Here is a 20,793-nt window from a genome sequence, read left to right on the forward strand (position 1 = left end):
CTGAAGCATAGTTTAGTCACCCTCTTCTTTATCTTTGGCTGTCTCCCATCAGGGGTTGCCAGAGCAAACTAGCCTCCTCCACCTCCAGATGTCCTCAGATGCTCCAACCCATCCGCTGCATGTCCTTGTCCAAGGAATTCCAAGGCCTCATTTGTAGTCTTCCTCGTCTCTTTTTACCTGAAGACACGTTCCATGCCTTGACTTTCAAGGGACTTTCAAGTTAAAACGATGTATATGTGATATATAAAATACAGTTTTAGCAGCATCTTGTGCTGCTTCTCTGCAACTCAGGATTCAGTGTTCTACTGTTTTCACAGTGAGAAGAATCCTGGACTCTACACGCCAACGTAGAGCTCCTGGCTGAGTGTTTATTTGACTTTTTTTTTGTCTCAGGGCCCTAACAGATGCCCAGGTTCTGGAGGTCCAAGTCAGAATTTTCTTCAGCAGCACCAGTCAAAACCACGAATATCACTGCTTTCCTCACCAAACTCTTCTTGCTTCTCGATAGCAGCCTCGGCGCCCTGTCCAAATATATACGCCCCATTTCACATCTCACTTTCTTTTGAGACCCTCACATAAAAAAACAGTCCACTCTTGTTTCCTCTAGTTGAAAATCAGCTCCAAAATAGAGCGACGTAACTCATGTGTTCACATTCTCCCACCTGGACCACTGTAACTCTCTCCCCACTGGCACAAACAAGAAATCTCTCTCACGCCCCCTGCTGGTTTAGAACTCAGCTGCAAGGCTTCTAACTGGCTCGAACAGATGGCAGCACATCACACCATTTTAAGGTTCCGCTGAGAACTTTTAAGGCCTGTCTAGGCCTGACACACGACCACGTTGTAGAGCTGCTGACCCAGGACCCTCAGATCCTCAGCTAGTTCATCCTGAGTCGAGACTTAAATCTATCTTTCTGTCAGGGATCCTCCACTCTGGAAGAGTCTGCCACGGAGATCCGAAACACCACATGAACTGACACCTTTAAATCTGCTAAAACCTCCTTTTTATAGGCCTGAATTTCTATAACATCCTCCTAACATCTCACTCACTGAAGGCCTAGCTGGTCACCTTCGTGGTTGAACACGTGAAAACGCTCTATTTTGCCAGTAAAGCACTTTGTGAACAGCTTTCTAAAAAGCGCTACAGAAATAATGACTCATGATTAATATTATTATTCATTGCGAGGAGGCGCAGCTCCGACACAGGGGCCCTGCTGACCTCTCAGTGTGAAAAATAAAATTAAAAAAAAGGTGCCTTGGACTCTGAATGGCTAGACAATTTGTTTAGATGTCAATGTGTTTGCCGACATCATATTCCTCTATGGATTTGATTGTAGATATAGAGCGATGACGATCTCACACTACCAAAAACTCTTTCAATATGGCGTGAAATTTCAAAGTAAGACTTTGAAATTCAACAAAGTTCATAAACTTAAAAACAAATGGAAAAAAAACTTAAAAACAAATGGAAAACAACACATGGACATGACCCCCCCAGAACCCTGGAAAACCATGGATGGATTTTCCCTAACTTATGCCTCGGGTTTTGCTTTGCAGTAAAAAGGATTTCACCGAAGAAAGAATGAATCTGCACCTTTGTGGTGCATCTGTTTGAGTGATGGAGCCCAGCCACTACCACACACACGAGAATTAAGGTGCAGGGCTGACAGTATGTGGGCAACTTAATTGGTCCATCAAGCAAGTTTGTCAGACTTCATTTGCAGGATTTGTGAGGTTTACCGAGGACATTTTTTAAATGGATGCAAGGCCTCATTTGGAAACAGAAGCTGTGTCTCAGAAGGGCTTAATCCATCTGCGAACGGTGAGTTGTAAATGAACTTTGTCAGCGACTGAGCCAAGCAGAGACTCAATAGTTGACAGCTGACTCTGGCTCCAAAGGTGACAGCAGGTCGGTGCCACACTCTGATTTTATACATAGAGAAAAAAAAAGCAGGAATTCATCCACCTACCTGGAGTGGAGCGCATCGAAAGAACTCCACGGAAAATAGACAGAAATCCACCCCGTCGAAGGAGTCAGCCAGGCCCCCAGGGCTCCGAGGCCTCTTCGCCGTCTTAGTCCTATATTCTTTAGCAGAACTTGAGGCGCGTGACACGGGCAGATGATTCAGTTGGTCAATTCAGGTCCTGTGGTTCAAACAAGGATCCTGAAGGAAGCAGAGACAGAAGAAAAATAAAGTTAAAAAAAACAAAAAAAACACAAGTGACAATAGAAACGAATCAGTGAAAATAAATGGATACATCTTTTCATCTTTAAAGCTTTTAAACCGAGAGACTATTGAGCTCTATAAAGTAGAGCACTGAGGCTTCATGAAGCTTCATGAAGCTTTGTCCATTGTTTTCCTCTGGCTCTGGCCTCCATCAACATAGAGAACTTTTCCTATCAAACGATCCACTGCTCTCTTTGTCAATGCACTTCACACAGCACACGTTTATGTATAGTTTCATTGACGTAGACAGTTGCTCAGGCTGGTGGTGGAGTCATGACCGCAGACTCTGCCTTGCCGTCTGTGTCACTCTGCTTCTTGATACGGGTAACATTTTAATACATCGTGGAAATCTACACTGAAACACATTTCATGCTGAAATCATTGAAAGTTAATGGGCGAGAGTAAAAACCAACGTGACTTGTAGGATTGAAAGGAAAAAAACTAGCAAACAGCGGAATCCCAGTCAGCACACATGCGATCGAAACTCACGCTTCTCCACTGAGCTAAACTAACTCAACATTGAGGTTCCGATAATTGGCCCAGTGGGATCTTCCTCTCTCTCAACCTCTGTCTTCACGTCTCGGAAACAAAACCATTTCTTTCTCTGTGAAATTATGGTGGATAATGACCAGTTTTCTTCTTTTTTTTTTAGGTTGAATACTTGCACTGAGGCGTAACTTCCAATTAAGGAGACAGATTCACAGTGAGCGACGAGTCCGCAGCGACTGGGACGGCTGACAGCCCAGACTCCAGCGGGGAATAGTGGAGGTGACATACATGGAAAGTGGGAAAGGCAGTCGTCCTCAGCAAAGAAGCATTATTCCTGATTCTTTTCCGATATGACGCCACGTCTTCTGATGTTTTAAACCCACGGCAAACTGACTCGTACTCCTGTATACGACTGTGTTTACAAGAGGATTTTAAACCAGTCAAATTCAACTTGGTTCTGACCATAAAAGCTCAAAGTTCAGGGTGAAGGTGCTTCTAATGTGAAGTCTTTCAAACTTAAAATGGCCATGCGTCAATCTCATGGGTGTTTCAGTCACGACATCGACATCGTAGTGATGTGGTGCACCTGGTACTGATGCACTGAGACATGTACTCTGCGAAAGAAAGTTTCCATTTTTTAAGCTTTTCTGTGTTATATTTAGCGTGTAGTAATAATAATGATAATAATAATGATAATAATATTTCAACCATGTTTTTTTCCTATATTTTTTATTTTTTTTATATATTTTATTTATAACATCGCTGCAATTGTGATTTTAACATAGGAAAATCCAGCTTTTGACATTCAATCTTTTTTCCCCCTTTGTTTTCAGAATGGTGATCCATAAATACCAGTCATTTCAGGAAAAACCTGCTCCAAATGAGAACAGTTGATAAGACAAAAAAAAAGAAAAGTCCAGGTCAAAGAGGCGTGGCATGGACATCGTCCTTCTCAAAAGGTTTGGTTTGGTCGTAATATAGGGGGCACAAAAACAGTGTTTTCAAATCCATCCGTTTGGGTTTGAAACACTTGCAGTTGATGCACGGGACAGGACAGTTTTAAATTCGACACGTGCTGCCGAACTCCTACGCTGCATCCTACACAGTGTAGCGGCATCAGCGGCATTTGAGATCCATGGCAATAACAGTATAGAACATACAAGCAGTTTAAACACAGTGGATGGATGAACTCCTATACTGTACATGTTCGTGAAGGAAGCTAAAAAACTGAAGGTGCAACTTGAAGACTTGAGTGGGAGGCTGCACGTTCTCTCCTCAGTGTGTTGTCCCTGGCAACTGCATTGTCTTGTTCGCTGCCATCTTCTCCGTCACGTCCAGCCGCCACACAAGACACACAGCAGATCTACTGTGTCAAACAACACTTCATGTTGCCCATAAAAGGTCAGCGATGCGAGCGTACTGAAGAAGCCTGGCACCTTGTTCAAGGTTCAGTCTTTATTCCAGTAAGTAGCAGGAAGGTCTATTGGTCTTCAAGATAATGAACGGCACAGTGGGCTCCAGGTACCTGAACAGTAAACACACTCCAGTATGAAAGGTAAATACAAAGTATTATCAAGAGGATCTTTCTGCCCAGGCTTGTTTCTAACAGCCTCCGTATTGACTCACAAAAGGCTGCTAGGGACAGAGAAAAGGCATTGGTCCTCAGACTGGATGCACTTCAAACACTCATTAAAAAAATAAAAAATCCATGAAACTTTTCATGTTGCGAGGCCACCACCATGGATAGCGCACAAACTATCCAGACAGCCAGACGTGTGGTCTGGTCCCGTCTCACATGACTCTGCATTACGCCTTTACACACACTTAACAGACTACTATTACATTTAAATGTACATCTTTATATATAATGACACATTCCCAAATAAAACATGGCCACTGTGGAAGAAGTATTGATAATGTACCTGCAAAAAAAGAGGAAACGGCGTTGAAGGAGGCTGTTAAATATATCGCGACTTGAGGACGGAGAATTTACACCATTGTTATTTCTTCTTCATGTGTCATGAGAGCTGTGTAAACGTGGAGAAACGGTTAAAATGAACACAGAAATCTCTGTTGAAGCTGTGTTCTAGTTGGGTTGGAACAAAAACCTGCACCACTCTTTGAGGACCGGATTGGACGCCGCTGCTTTACATTGGCCCTTTGAGGAGGTTCACAAAAGTTCTGTTCCCGTGTGCTACTTCAATAGACAGTCAGACCCATGTAATTACACCTCTATACTCACTTATACTGCGTGTATATCTGTCAGGTTTGTGGCACAGATCAACAGGAATTCCTTCCCAGTTGTGACCTGCTCAGTCATATAGTCTTCGGAAAGTGACAGCAGGTCTGACTTTGACCCAAGTTTCTCCGCAGCAGGTAGGTGTGGAAACTTCTGAGGAGCCATGTTGGACCTTATGATGAATTTTGTTAAACAGCGCCAAGTATTTAGAGCCCTCACACTGAAAGAATAGCGACAAAGTCGTGATTAATATTCATCGCACGCCAGTTTTTTACTGACAAAACAGCTGATCTCAGCGGCAAAGCACAAGTGGGTGAGAGCTTTTCAAAGCTTCAGGTTGCTCACTTCAGTGGTTTCAAGCTTCCTCTTTGGTGATCGGGGGAGAATCAAATACTGAAGTGACCCATCAGGTCCATTGACTTTAATGTATCTGTTATTTCTCTAATCCGCAGCGTCAGCCTTTTTCCAATGTGCCATAAATTGAAGTGGAGAGAAAAAAATTAACACGCCGCAATTATCCGGAGGGATCAGTTCCAAACTAGTCATTTGTCAATTGCGGTGTGTGTGTGTGTGCGCACGAGCGTGTGTACTTTTGCTGCAGTGTCAGTGAAACTTCGTGCCCAATTATTGCCTCAGTGAAAGTCATAACAAATGGCATCATCTGTGCCACACGCTAATGTAGCGCCAGGTTAACTGATGAATTGCAGTCACTGAATTGGAGGAAGCACAACAGAAACTCCAAAAAGCTCCTTAGAGACAATGACATCAGGACCACCTCACACACGTCTCCAAGTCACAGCAAGGACGAGACAATCTTCTACCGTGATCGCAGCCAGGATGACGGTGAGCGCCTCTAAATCGGAGCCTGTTCTGTCAGAAAAGTGTGGAATGTCAGGTCCACGTTGGAGACAAGCCATTGACTTGTGGGCCTGTTTACAAAGGACTAGAGCCTGGCACTTGAGACAGACAATAAACGAGTCGAAAGCCCTTGGCTCACCGGTTGATCTACGTGGTCACAAGCTTTGGGTACAAACCCCCCAAGACGAGCTAAGGCTGGTTTCTAGGGTCTCTTGCTGACCTCAGAAAAAACGTGGGGAAATAGATGTATGGAGTATTAACAGTTAAAACATCCTCACCCCTCTGGCGTAAGATATTTAGATTGGGAAAGTGGGCTTTTGCGTTCCAATATTGAAGGCAGCTTTCGGCACTGCATGTTGACGCAGTAGGTTTTCAATTGAAGCACATGTTCTGCCGTCCACAGCCGTGGGCAGCGCTTTAAAAAAAAGATGGAGGTTGGGGTTAGGTACGCCACAGGATGGCGCTCCTTTCTTTCTGGATATAAGAATGTGTCCATTGCTATTTGAGGCAACTGAAATGTGTGTTTCAGACATCCAGTGTAATTCAGTGAAGAGAGCTTCCGAACGTCTCCCGTCCCCCCACAACTCCTCAGCCACGTGAAGAGAGAATTCTGACTTTTCTCTCAGAATTCTGACATTAAAGTGACTTATCTCAGAAGTCAGAATTCTGACTTTAAAGTGAGAATTCTGACTTTTTTTTAATGAGAATTCTGACTTTAAAGTGAGAATTCTGACTTTATTCTCAGAGTTCTGACTTTAACCTCAGAATTCTGACTTTAACTTCAGAATTCTCACTTTAAAGTCAGAATTCTGACTTCTGAGATAAAAGTCACTTTAATGTCAGAATAAAAGTCAGAATTCTGCCAATTATTTTTTTTTCCTTCAATGGCCATAATCCTCTTCCGTAGCCATGAACACTACATAGAAAAAAAAAAAGTACTCTGTTGTACGTCAACATACAACGCAGAAAGCTGCCTTTGTCGTCGGTATAGGACGCACAGAAACGTCACAGGAGCGAGGATGGGCTGTAACAGTAGCAATCATTCACATTGCTACAGGTTTGTCAAAGTACAAGACACTTCTTGGCTCATGAACTGTTTTCAGAACATCGGCGTGTAAAAAGTGTGTCTCTGACTTGCGTCACTCAAACAAGTTAGTGCCAAAAGAGTATTCCAGCTGCACGACCAAGATAGACTGTTACGGAAGTGAAAATTGGAGAGCGAACGAGTGCAGGGAAGGTTACACAGCTGGATACTGAGCACCGCCGAGGATGAAGGCCTCAGGCTTCTGAGAGCATGGATTCGTAAAATGGATTCACCACACAGGATTTTGAGTGAGAAGAGTGAACAGATGACGTCAACGATTGCCCTCCGTCTAAAATCACTTCATTCGGAGCATTTGATTGGACAGGACTGAATCGGAAGGCAGCACAAACCGACTTGCGTTTCCACGAAGGGCGCCTTCTCACCGCAGTGTTCTGTCTCGGGAGCCTGAATCCGAGTCGCCCCCTGTTGAGATTCTTCACACCAAAGGGCAGCAAACATCGGAAGAGGCTTTGTTCATGTGAATGCGTCATCAGCGATGCCACGGCACACTTCATGATCAGAAGCGGCCAGTTGAGGGTCTGATCGCTGTCTGGGCGGACAACATTGTTCAACAGTGTTCAGGGAGTTTGAGAAGTTGTTTTTGAATGATATTGTGGGCCTAGACAGCGATCAGACCGCTTACTGCCTGGCATTTATCAGGTTTGTGTGGAGTCGCGCTGTACATGTAGTTTCTGGAGTCTAGCGTTGAGTCGCCTGAGGCGAGAAGCTCACCACATGTGGAGAGTATCCCGAGACAAAGTGCAGGTCTCCAGCAGGGATCAGGTCCGTGGCCAAAACCTGACTCACCTGTGTTCACATCTCCGACCTCTGAGACGAAAGAGTCTCGAGACAGAACCCCAAGTGTGGAAGCACCCTGAGATTCACCCGTTGATAAACCCAATGTTGACAAATCTTTATGGCTACACAGTAAAAAATCCTCACATCAGTACAGCACTCATCTTAGGAAAAAACAACTCCTGTTCCAGTTATGACTCCATGAAGTGAAGGAATGGACAGTTCACTTGAAGTTGCTCTGCTATTTTCTTTCCCATCTTCAACTCATCTCTCAAATGAAAGTGGTCACATTAAAAAGCTGCCAGCCCCAAAAATAAATGGCGCGGCGGTAACCTCGAAATACCTCCAGTGTAAGTGACGACTGGAGGCCAGAACAGACTCAGAAGAGCAGGGACTTCACCCGGACACTGCATGTCAGCGCGGGCCACGCTGGCTCCACTGAGTAAATAGGCACACATAAAAGAACCGTCCTTCTTAAGCCTTGTTAGACATAAATGTTTTCTCACATGAATCATCATGTCACGATTGCCGGCCAATTAATGCTGCTGCCAAGGGCGGTTGTTGGCATAGAAACCTCGGACGAGCAGACAGCAGCGGCGGTGGGGGGCAGGATGTGGTGGGCGATCAGAATGTAAATACCGCAGTGCACGGAAAACACAAAAAAACAAGAAAGATATTGACCTTAAAAACAGTGGGAAACCATATGGCAGCTCTCGTGGGGAATCTGTATGAGCTCATCCAACTGTGAAGGGGATGAAAGGAGATTCTGGAAAAACAGAATTTGGGGTCTATTGCAGTCGATTTGCAGCAGGCGACAGCATGCTGCCTGCAGCACCTGTGACTCACGTAGTTTGTATCGTCAAAATATGGGGTGCACATTTAGCAAATAAAATGGAGCAACGCATTTTGACATTGATTTTCAAACAAAAAAAGCAGATTCATTTGGGGCCTCAGTTTGAAACAAATAGACTGGAAATGGTGGACCAAGAAGGGATCCACTCAATAATCCCCATCAAATCCAATATACATATTGCTGTGGCAGAGTCCACCCCCCCCAGAACAGTATGCGGCTAATGAAGAAGCGATGGGCTAACGTGGGATCAGAGGGTAATATTTTGACATTTACTGACAATAAAAACGCTAGTTTTTAACCATTAGAAATAAATCGATCTCCAATCTGCAGCCGTCCCCAGCTGTCCATCTCTTCATATGTCTGGTCGGAATGCGCAACTTGAGTTCCGCGAGCAATGGAGTTCAGCAATTATGAGGTTTCTTTTGTGATTTTACCGTGAAAAACATGCTGAACACCGCCATGTTCATATCCACCTCCATGATGATTCTATGTTCCTACTGTTTAAATATGTTTAGAAAGGGATTTCATCTTTAAAAAGAGACCGTTTTTATGATGGCGTGGCAGCTCGACACGATCGCTGATATGTAGCGGAAACCCTAAACTGAAACCCTTCTTCAGATCTGTATCGGGGCCATCAGAGGTCCACCTTGCTGGAAGCCACATAAAAAAAACACCCTTTAAGCACTGCGAAAAGCCATTGGAAGAGGCTTGAAAATACCACTGAGAGCAAAGCTCTATTGAATGTTGTGAGGACCTAAAGGCACCCATCACTTGGCAAGCTAGTCATTAGCTCAAAATCCTCTTCGTGATCTGTATGGCTGTCGAAGAACCACGCCCCATTCTTGTGAACTTCCAACACCAAGTCAGGAAATTCAAGGTTCTTAAGGCAGTCGGTCAGAAACGTCACTGTAAGCGATCAACATCAGAATAACATTTGATCACCCGCAGAAGGTGTGAATGAAAAATCTACAGAGGACAGAAAACGGCGTGCAACAAGAGCCGATGAGGGGGACATTTTTTTTTTTTTTTTATGACAAGAACTTTTCTTCTGTCTGCTCCTCTTCGATCCCTCACATCAAGATGATGTCCGATAAGGATGGAAACAACCATCCATTCATCTTCCCCCTCGATCTCAAAGACACAGGGCTTTTCACCTGCACAATGAAATGCTCTTTCTGTCCAACTTATCGTGCCCATGATTCATCTGCCACAGCTGGCAATAAATCCTTTCCTAGACGACAGATTTTTCCGTGCCTAGAAGTGTCCTTTAGCAGTTGGCACTAACACCTTACCTGAGCCTCGCCTCACTCCAGCTCTATGTAGGAGTAACTCAGAAGTATACAACTGGAAGAGTCCCTCTGTTCAGGGTCTCAGACATAGAGGAAATGGATTTGCTGTTGTTGTAAAAACAGAATCGTAAAACATGGAGGTGGAAGGTTTACTAACAATCCTGCGAGGATTTATTTCATGAACATATAGACGATTTCCAACATCATTCCCCACGAAAGGGCTGAGCGTATTCTACTACAGTTGGGTTGCTGATGTTTACAACACATGGCTTTAAACAAATGTGTTCACTTTGCCCCCACAGAGAACTAAATGAGCCCTTGAAAAACCCCAGCAAATGAACAAGAGCAAGACTTATTTTTCCAGCTGAACCCGAATCAGTCGGATCTGCGCAGTTTCACGGTGCATCTGATGCGTTTGGGGTTTTATCATGTACCGGGTTTGAATCCCCTGCTGGGCCGCGGCTGCTCGACCAGCAGGAAGATCAAAGGCCTGCTGGGCGTTTGCATGGAAGTCCGTGGAAGACGTTAATGAAGCTGCGGCGATGCAAGAAAGCCGTCACTTTGCCCAACATGAGGAGCAGGAGAGGAAAGAGGACTCTCCCACGAGGAGCGTGGAGTCTTCCTGAGACACAAGTTTTGAATCAGACCTGCTCCTTGTGCTTCACGGTAGATTACGTATGAGAGATCCTGTGGAGAATGTATCACACTCGGTCACAGAAACGCCACTCAGTTGCTGGGAAGGACGCCGTTGGAGCATAAAGTAGTGAAGTCTCCATGTAAAAACGATTGAGAAATATCATCACCACACGCGGCTCACAATACGATAGTATCACGATCATCAATACTGTGATGTATCGCGATGTTCTGCACACTTATCTAGAAATACTACTCAATATTACTCAACATAGGAAGCGAAAGGTATTTGATCGAAACAACTTTCTGATGTTTTAATACATACGAACACTACGGTACTCGACATGAACACATGAAGGGCGTTGAGTCAGTCACTCACCAGTTCATGGCTGAAAGTACCGACACTTGATTTAAAAAAAAAAGAAAAAAAATATATATATATATTTTGAGATTTACCGATGGATCTACATTCCCACCCTCAACTATGCGCACCCTTAGAGATAGGGTGAGGAGTTCGGTCATCCGGGAGGAGCTCGGGGTGGAGCCACTGCTCCTCCACATCCAGAGGAACCAGCTGAGGTGGCTCGGGCATCTGATCCGGATGCCCCCTGGACGCCTCCCTGGAGAGGTGTTCCAAGCATGTCCTACCAGGAGGAGACCCCGGGGAAGACCCAGGACTCGCTGGAGAGATGATGTCTCCGGTCTGGCCTGGGAACGCCTCGGGATCCCCCGGGAAGAGCAGGAGGAGGTTTGTGCGGATCAGGAAGTTTGGGCTTCCCTGCTCTGAATGCTGCCTCCGCGACCCGACCCCGGATAAGCAGCAGAAGAAGGTGAAGGTGAGATAAAATATAGATATATTTGTATTGCTGTTTCGAGTTTTACACATCTGGTTAACATTCAGAATTTTAAGAATAAACATCTTTAGTTAACCACTGCTCAGTCGGTCCTTAGTGCTCAGTCTTTCTACTTCATGTTGTGACACTAAGAGTAGTTCAAGTATGACTCCACAACGCTGGAGGTTGCCAAACAGTCTGGGACCACCATGAGCTTTGTGAGGCCTTAAAACCACACTGTGAAGTGACAGAAACTGAGGTCTATCTGTCTGGTCGTGATCCTCAGTTTTGCAGTTGAAATCTATAAAAGCCATATCATTCTTCGGAGGAACATATGTTCTAATGGATTCTCACAGTTATGACTCTGGTGAGAAGCAAACAAATGTGTTTTTTTTTAAGCTGAAGAAGGGCTGTTTTCTGTTTTTGTATTTTCTGGTGCACAGCAGGGGATTTGGTGGTGAGGGTGGTTTCTCCCTCTGAGCTTCGAACCTCTCTCCTGTCCTGGCTGAAGAGAGCAGCTATGAAATCCACTGTTAAATGAGTGGAAGGTCATTAACAGGTCAGTGGATTATGACCGGTGGCATCACCCTCTCCCGACGTGCAGCCTGTTCCATGGACAGCACCGTCTGAACGCTGCTTGCTAACTTCCCAGACATCTCTGGGCGTTGATGGTGTTTACATTAGCACAACTATACGTCTCCAGGCGCACTGGCACCTGACTGGCCAGACAGCCCTGCTGCTTTTGAATCACTCATCTGGATGATCTCTGCTTAATGATGGTTTCATTAGCAGAGCCACACTTCATTAGGCTGCAACAGCAACCTCCACAATAAATATCTCGGTCATCAAGTTGCTCCAAACGGTGAGGCGTGGACGTGAGCTTCAACATGAAAGTGGCAGGAGCGAGGAAGTTTGCTGCCTGCTGACTATTGAAAACCACCTGCAGAGGCTGTGACGCACAGTGGAGCGGACAGTGCCGTGGTGGGAGCCTCAGGGAACAGAGAGCGTGCGCGGGATCAGAGGAAGACTGTGGGGGAAGCGCCAAGACCAGCACACTGGAAGGGGTGACCTAGATGGTGTCATTGTCTGCGGCGCTGGATTGATGACCAGCCGGCCGAAGGAGCTCGGGGGAGTGTCTTGTGAGGACATGCAGTGCCGAGGACTTGTGTATTTACGGGCGCTGGCACAAAGATAAGTACCTCTAAGTCTGAGGCCATGGTTCTCACCCGAAAAATGGTGGATTGCTCTCTCCGGGTAAGGAGTGAGTCCCTGCCTCAAGTGGAGAAGTTTAAGTATCTTAGGGTCTTGTTCTTGATCACGGGGGTTTGAGGAGGTAGAAATTGGGGGGCAGTATTGCGGAAGCTCTACCGCATGGTTGTGTGTAAGAGAGAACTGAGCCAAAAGGCAAAGGTCTCTATTTACCAACAGTCTTCATCCCGACCCTCACCTATGGTCATGACCTGTGGGTCAGGCACGGAAGAATGAGATGCTGGATACAAGCAGCTGAAAAGAGTTTTCTCCGACAGGTGGAAGGTGTCTTCTGTGACTCGGGAGAGACTCGGAGTGGAGTCTCTGCTTCTCCGCGTTGAGAGGAGTCGGTTGAGGTGGTTCAGGCATCTCATGAGGACGCCGCCTGGACGTCTACCTTTAGAGGTGTTGGAGGCACGGCCAGCTGGAAGAGGAGGGATTACATCTCCACACTGGCGTGGGAGTGTCTCGGGACGCCCCAGTGGGAGTGCGGCCTTCTGAAGATGCTGCCCCCGCGACGGATTAGCAGATTAGGCTGAATGGATGATAACCAGAGTTAGAATGAAGGCTGAAAAAGCTTTAAGATGTTTCCATTATTTTGTCCAACCCCTGTATGACTGTCAACTAAACCACCGTGTGACACTTTTTTTAAAATAACAAAAACACATTCTGTACAGTGGTAACAAAGATATATACTGGAATATTTCAAACAGGTAAACAGAAATGTTTTTCTAAATTGTTTGCCTTGGTTTGGGTAAAAAAAAAAAAGGCATAAAATCGAACACCATCCAGCTCCAGATATCAACGTGTCTAACAGATGACAATAATATCAGGAAATAGTTTTCATGAGCTTCAGAGGCCCAACGCCAGGACGAGACAGCTAGTCCCTGTGTCACCCGCCGTCCCCGCTGGACAGCTAGAGGGTTCCACATGAAGGTTCACGGTGCATTAGGTGACATTTATCAAACAAACAGAGCATATCGCCGCGCTCCACTTGAAGGATGAAAACACAACGCTTTTATTTTTCCATCACTGTTTGCGCTGACCTTTGAATAATCCAAAGTTGTGAAAGAACCGTAAAAGTTTGAGAGTGTTGCAGAACAGTTGGAGTTGCGTCGGAACTTGTGACTCTTCTGGTTTGGCGCACATTAAAATGAACAAACAAACAAATACAAACATTTCAATGAGTGATTTTCTTTTCCATCCCAGACGGCCTGCTGTCAGGAGCTTAAGCTAGCGCAGTGCGAGCCCACATTAAGCAGCTGTTGTTTTAAAGTGTCTTGTTTTGAATCCAGAATCTTTCCAGACGATAGACTTCAGTTAGGACGGAGGCCAGGTGTGAAAGTGCCACTGCACTATTGTGCCCTGTGAATCGTTACAGTAAAACTTAAACAGAATTGACTGAATAAATATACATTGACGTTGGGGAAGTTGATGTTAGCGTGACATGCTCAGGCCAAAGGCAGCCTTCAGCGCTGCATGCAGACGCTTTGGCTTTCAATTGAAGCACTTGTTCCGCCTGCCATGGCAGATCCTGTCGCCATTGGTGGCGTGTTGATCTCAGGTGGAGATACAACGTACATAACAACGTAGGCAACGAAGACACAACCAAACTGCCCACCAGGAGCACGATGGAAAACGTTTTGTAATCCATTGAAACGCCAGCGTCCCGCCTCAACAGGCAATGTGCAAGGCTACCATGGGAGTGAGGATGGGTTGGGGAGGGGTCTCTAACTAACTAACTCTACTGCAGAGTTAACAGACAACTGAATCAAAAGTGTAGCTTAAAAGAAAAACAGAAAAAAAGGGCAGCAGCTGATTGGTGTAGATCAGTGGTGGGCAGTTAAAGTTCCTAAAGGGCCACTTTATAAACTGTGAATGTTGTGAAAGGCCAAAAGAAAGATGAGAATGACAACGAAGTGTGACAGAAAAAAATCTGGATTAACAAGAATGAAATGAACCACGAAAGAAGTCTAATACTGCCATGAAACCTACAAAAAAATCATTCTGCTTGCATCTTATTTGAATAGAAATCAAATAAAACGATGGAGCAAACATCGAAAATAAAAAGGCAATTTATTTCCATATATATTTTAAATTTTCTTTCAACAAATTTTTGAGGAAAATACGAAAATGACAAACGGAAAGAAGAAACAAAAATGTAGTCATGAATGAGTGGTGTTTGCTGTTGAACCAGTACTGGCTAAAACGGATGTAGAATAAAAAGAACAAAGACAACTTATCAGTTGTTCAGTTTTAGTCTGACCTCATGAGGGCCACAAAAACACAATCAAAGGGCTGCATACGGCCCCCGGGCCAGACTTTGGCCAGCTCTGGTGTAGATGGTGCAGGGGAGGTAAATCTGGCTGGGGAGAGCGACAGCATCTGGCCTGGCACGGCAGAGATGGGCTGTCTGTCGCTCACAGATTCTTACATGCCTTCAAACCGTCAGTTTTATGTGGCTGTCGCAGACTCCAGCGAGGCAGATGTTCTATTCAAAGAGAGAATAGCATGACTGGAAGTTACACAATGATTCATGTCACTGTCATAACGCCTCTAAATTACCGCGCCATCGGCTGGATTTATTATTGTGGCTGGTGTTCGGTTGAACTGCAGTTTCTAAACACATTGGTTTGATTAAAAGAAGAGTGAAAATCGATGGAGTTTCATTTCCTTGAAAGTATTGGCTTAAAAGAGAGCTGCTTTGAAGTGGCACCCTGGTGGCTACGCACAGAGGACGCTGGCTTGTCCAGCTGTTTCCCAGGTTATAATGATGGTGAATATTGTGAGGACGTGGATGCAGTCATTTCTGCAAGAAACTCGATTCATAGAGTCCATATGTTTTATTCCGCACGCTCTTAAATACATTAATTTTTACTCACATAACTAGAACTTTGCTAATTGTGTAGCAGAGGAAACGCAATGGAATACGGAGGACAATCGAAAAAGCTCATGATGGTTTTTCTTTCTTATTCTGGGAGGAACACAAAAGTACCAGAGTTGGACAAACATCTGCACAAATAGCTTTCTCTTCTCTTACTTTCACCTTCACCTTCTTCTGCCGCTTATCCGGGGTCGGGTCGCGGAGGCAGCATTCAGTGCAAGGAAGCCCAAACTTCCTGATCCGCACAAACCTCCTCCAGCTCTTCCCAGGGGATCCCGAGGCGTTCCCAGGCCAGACCGGAGACATCATCTCTCCAGCGAGTCCTGGGTCTTCCCCGGGGTCTCCTCCCGGTAGGACATGCCCGGAACACCTCCCCAGGGAGGCGTCCAGGGGGCGGGGGATCAGATGCCCGAGCCACCTCAGCTGGGTCCTCTGGAGGTGGAGGAGCAGCAGCTCCACCCCGAGCTCCTCCCAGATGACCGAACTCCTCACCCTATATCTGAGGGTGCGCCCAGCCACCCTGCGGAGGAAACTCATCTCAGACGCTTGTATCCGCGATCTCATCCTTTCAGTCATGACCCAAAGCTGGTGACCATAGGTGAGAGTGGGAACGTAGATCGATCTGTAAATCCAGAGCTTCGTCTTGTGACTCAGCTCCCTCTTCACCACGACGGTCCGATACAGCTGCCGCAGCACCAACCCACCTATCAATCTCACGCTCCCCTTTTCCCTCACTCGAGAACAAGACCCCGAGATACTTAAACTCCACCACTTGGGGCAACAACTCTCCACCGACCCGGAGAGAGCAAACCACCTATTCTCTTACATTCAATGAAACTAAAGCTGTGATGGGATTCAGAATTTTGAAGCTCCTGAAATCAAGTATTGTGGTTGAAGTGAAATATCTGGATCAGATGTGTTTGGTAGTCAACAGGAGACTTGAAAGTATGGTGGTTGTATGACCATGTTTGACCCATGACTGAGCATTGATTCTAAAAACTACATTTATAACCTGTTACTTTTCGACACTTGAGTAACCGTGTCCTCAGTGCAGCTGAGTTGTTGCACAGCACAATTGCTCTGGTTGTTTAGAGTGAAACTGTTGCCACGGTTTGCATCACTCCACTCTGTTGCAGGTGTGGAGTTGATGACACGCCAGGGAAAATCTGGAGCACTTCCCTTCAACACATTCTCATATTCGATCTACATCCAGTGGCAGAAGTTTAGTTCAATCCCACATCAAACAGACAATATCAACTCTGTCATCCTCAACAGGAGCAGAGAGAACAGTGCTTGTATTTTATTTCCCCAGACAGATTATTATATATTTTAGATAGAAGTGCAGTTGCTGATCACTTTACTAGTGTCATGACCATGTCATTACACTTCTTGTCCATTACTTGTCATCATCAAAAAGTTTCTTCTTCTTCCATTTTGAAGGGGGTGAGGTGGAAGATTTTGAGGTTTTTAAGTACGTCAAACATAAAGAATAGATGAGGCTCAGAATCGTCTTTTCACTGACGGTGAGGGAGCGCTGCCATGGTCAGTCACACTTCAGAGAAATGCCACAGTGGCACTACATAGCTAAAGCAACGGAGAGAACCATGGGACTGTGGCACCAATGGCATCTGTCATGTTGGTCGATTCATGATATAAGTAGAAGCTGTCTTCGGAAGAGGCGAGCAGCTTTCAGCTACTTCTATTCTATTCTATCTCAGGCTTCTACCATTAGCTTTCACACGCAGTATGTGTTTTCCATCTCATAACAAGCCAATGAAAGTAGCTGGAGAGTCAGATGAAGGTACATGAAAGAACACCACACAACGAAGTGTTGGGAGCACTTAAGTGGGCGGTCACGTTGTATCCAGTAACAGAATCATGAGTGCACGAGGGAACTGGCTCTACACATTCCCACTGCCAAGGCAAGTGCACTTCTGCGTCCACGTAGCATGTCGACTAGCGGCGGGCACAGAATCGGACAGTTCCTACTGTCACGGGTTTTGACGGAGAAGTCGGACTCTCGCAAGGATTAATACACGTTCTGGTTCAGACCTGGAGGTTTGACTTGTGAGTCACATGAACCTGGCACACGTTCCTGACTTTGACTGACCTCAAATCCACTTGGAGACAAGTTTTGCAAGTTGGCTGAACAGTAAATAATAGTGTAAGTGCCTGTCAAAATGGTATAGAACCTGATTTGACACTGAAAAAGGAGGAACCAAACGTCGCAAATCGGTTTTGGTAAGTCGAAACAGAAATGGAATTGCTAAGTAAACAATTCCCAAATCTGTTGATGCTCATTGAATGGTTCCTTTTCCCATTGAAAAGTGCTAGGATAATGGCAAATGGACCAAATTTGTAACAGTACCGAAAATGGAATCTGGATCACGAAGGTGTTATGTCATGTCATCCCTCCTTCTTCAACAACTGCACATCACGAGTGAAGTACATGATCATGTGAGGTACTGTGTGAAGTAGTGAGTAGTGGGTGGCACGAAAATTTCAAGAACGAAAAGGACTATGACTGCAAGTGAAACACGCTTCTATTGAGCGACACGTCATCATGCAATGCAGACAGATGGTTTCAGAGTCATGCAAGAGCCCACTTAAAAATATATAATCTAAAAATAGAATAGATATTTTAGTCAAGTTTTAGTCAATTCATGACTTGGTCAAAATGGACCCAAACTATCTCTATGTTTGGCTACAGCCATTACCAAAATGACTGGTTCGTGACATGCTACTGTTTAAGACACTGTGTTGTTTAAACTACGACAGTTCATTGTGCGACACGGTGGCAGGCAAACAGCCAACCCACTCGCCGACACGCTGCCTCATAAAAGCCACCTGAGACGTAAGTGAGGGAGAATAATGTGGGCCCTGACCTGTCAGTGCCCTCCAGTCGCTGTGAATGTAAGTATCAGCTAAATGTAAATGTGATATATGTCTTTGTGTCTATATGTACATGTGGGGGCCGAAGGGGGGTGAGGGGTGAACAATGTCAGCATCTGTCTTGGTGGGTCCGCAGAGACAAAGCAAACGCTGACGCGGCGTTGAAGAAGCACTACAATCACCCAGCCGCTGTCGAGATTCCAAACAACTGTTGGACAATAAGGTCCTGAGTGACACCACCACACAATAATAATTGACTTAGGATTCATTCATTCTCCAGCTCCTACAGCTCCAGAGGGCGAGGGGTCAGTTCCACCGTTAAATGGGCCTCACAAACTCAGGACTCGATGACTCCGCAGTTGCCCACTGGCCAAGTGTCATTTATCTCCATATATTTAGCTTGTCACCCCGCTGACAGTTTACCAACCTCCTGATTTAGCAGGAGAATCCTGCCAGTGACACCAACAGTCGGCCAACAACACACTGCTTGTCTCGTGCCTGACGCTGCCAACGCAGAAGGAGGCTGCTGTCACTGGACCAAAAGTGGGAGCCATGTGTAAGACAACAACAGCGCTCCTCGCTCTTTACACTCGCAATGGTAACAGTTGTGACTCATTTATAGCTAGTGTTGAATATGGAGGGCATATAGAGAAACGTTTACATGCGAGATATATTTATATTATAGCCATCAAAACATGCCTGCGTCACATTTCAAGTGGACCAGAGACAGTGGAAAATAGGGGGTGTGTTTATTGTGACACAACAGGTGTCAAGGTCAGGAGAAAAACAAAAACACCACCCCCTTTTTCTTTTATTTTCCTTCTTTTACCGTTGATCCTACATCATTTATCCATGCATTTCTTTTGTCCCATCTTCACAGAAGGGCAGGAGCTTTGCCAAACCACACTCTTTCTCCGGAGTATTTGCTTTGCTCCATACCAAACACTGAGTCATCGCTCTACAGAGTCATTCCTCCAGACTGATCCGTCCACCTAGACCAAGTCCCAGCTCTCCTCGAGTCCTAACCCCAGACTGAGTTGTTGCGCCAGACCAAGTCTTGATTCCTTCAATTGTCACCTCAGACCAAGGTACTTCCAGACAAGGCAGTTACCCTTTTCCTAAGTGGTCTTTTTAACAACAGTTTTCAGGAATAAAGCTCAACAACAAGGCTTGATTGGGAATTGAGTCAAAGTAGTAATGCATAATGGAGAGACGGGTCTATGAGACGAGTCGTTTCCATAAAGATGTGGTCATAGACTTGGACACAAATCTGGTGATTTCAAATGCATCCACTCCACAGATACGGTTTCAGTCGATGAAAAGCGTTGACATATCCGTCAACAAACCTTGAGCAGATACTCCCAACTCCATCTTCATGTTAGTGTTGCATTGGGGATCAGCAAATGACTTGTGTACATTTAGGTGATGGGTGGTAACTAGAAACACCCAGTAAACCAAGCTCCCAGAAGCTAGTTGTGAAGCCAGCGCCTTCTTCTAGTGAGGATGCAACCCTGAGCCGTGTTCTACTATGATGAAATTCATCAGTACCGTAGTGACACTTGCTCACAGTCAGTCAGTCACAACGCTTTCGTTCCCTCCTAAGTGACCCATGGCGCCGCCCCGTCTGGATTTACAGGTGTGATAACCTCGCTGACTGCAGCCAGATGCTACGAGACCTACTTTAAAATGCATGAGGTTCACCAGAATATTTAAAAATCCAAGCGGTGTGATTGATGGAAAACCCAACCTTCCTTCAGCCAGTCATCTCAAAAGGCAATAAACCATCACGCGGGCAACAACCCCAAGTTTATTGTTGAGCACCAAGGATAAGCCAAAAACAAGCCCACTAGAGGCCTATTTTCCACAGATGGATGGGCCCTGTTATATACAGTCATGCTACACAAGGCTGTAAACACCTTTGTGTATCGCCCTATAAAAACAGGGAGGTCAGCAGAAGAAATGCATCAGATTCATTTCTGTAAAGCCTCATTTCATTCAAGCATAAGTGGGGCTTAAGCAAGCTAGCAGTGGGACGTGTGTGTACGTCGGGATACAATTGTTGGGTCTGACCAAAGTCCAACCATTGTGTGCGAGAGCTAGAGCACCGCCAGGGTCTTGATTACCAGTTGCCCGGGGATCAGGTTCATTCTTCAGTGTGAAGACAACGGGCTTAATCACACAATGGCAACACAAAGTAGCGGCTTCTCTACCGCATATATAAAATGACGACTGAGCCCACAGGTTTCCTCCCCGGCCTCACTGCCTGGCATTTACCTGGGCTTAAGTGAAATCACAGAAACTTTAGCGCTGCGCTCCTTAAGAGAAGAATGGAGAGCTGCCCCGAGAGGAAGGGCTTGGAACAAGACACAATCCCAGCCCTATCACTCAAACTGCGTGGTGCAGGAACAGATAGGCTTTTGCAGTAAGCTAGATTTAATTACTTCATGCCGGTCCCTGCCTTCATGCCT

General features: G+C 45.5%; 1 protein-coding gene across 4 annotated transcripts in view; it reads right to left on the bottom strand.

Moving 5' to 3' along the window:
• Positions 1-20,793, bottom strand: part of LOC128755048 (protein phosphatase 1 regulatory subunit 29-like) — a 221,333-nt gene that overhangs the window by 107,142 nt on the left and 93,398 nt on the right. For all 4 annotated transcript variants that reach the window (XM_053858246.1, XM_053858248.1, XM_053858245.1 and 1 more), the window contains one exon: positions 1,971-2,165. The gene's annotated coding sequence lies outside the window, so the exon portion shown is untranslated. The remainder of the gene's footprint in view (positions 1-1,970; positions 2,166-20,793) is intronic.

The sequence above is a fragment of the Synchiropus splendidus genome, chromosome 2 (genome assembly GCF_027744825.2).
Source record: "Synchiropus splendidus isolate RoL2022-P1 chromosome 2, RoL_Sspl_1.0, whole genome shotgun sequence".
Taxonomy (NCBI): domain Eukaryota; kingdom Metazoa; phylum Chordata; class Actinopteri; order Syngnathiformes; family Callionymidae; genus Synchiropus; species Synchiropus splendidus.